This window comes from Triticum aestivum, chromosome 4A (assembly GCF_018294505.1).
Source record: "Triticum aestivum cultivar Chinese Spring chromosome 4A, IWGSC CS RefSeq v2.1, whole genome shotgun sequence".
In the NCBI taxonomy this organism is placed as follows: domain Eukaryota; kingdom Viridiplantae; phylum Streptophyta; class Magnoliopsida; order Poales; family Poaceae; genus Triticum; species Triticum aestivum.
The window spans coordinates 479,210,675-479,210,908 of NC_057803.1; positions in this window are offsets into that span (position 1 = coordinate 479,210,675).

Below are 234 nucleotides of genomic sequence, written 5' to 3' on the forward strand. Positions count from 1 at the left end.
ACTGGTCAGCAGCCAGTTCTCACACCAGGAGGTCCTGGGTTCGATTCCCAGGCTCCACAATTTTTTTATGCATTTAAAATGCTGTTTGATACTTATTTGTGTTTAAATATGTTCAAACTTGTTTAAATCATAACAGTAATATTTTTTTTATAAGACAGTAATAATTTTTTAAAAAATATCATCAAACAGTAATGCCGGTGGAGCGGGGGAGGGTGCGCGGGGTGCGGGGGGTCG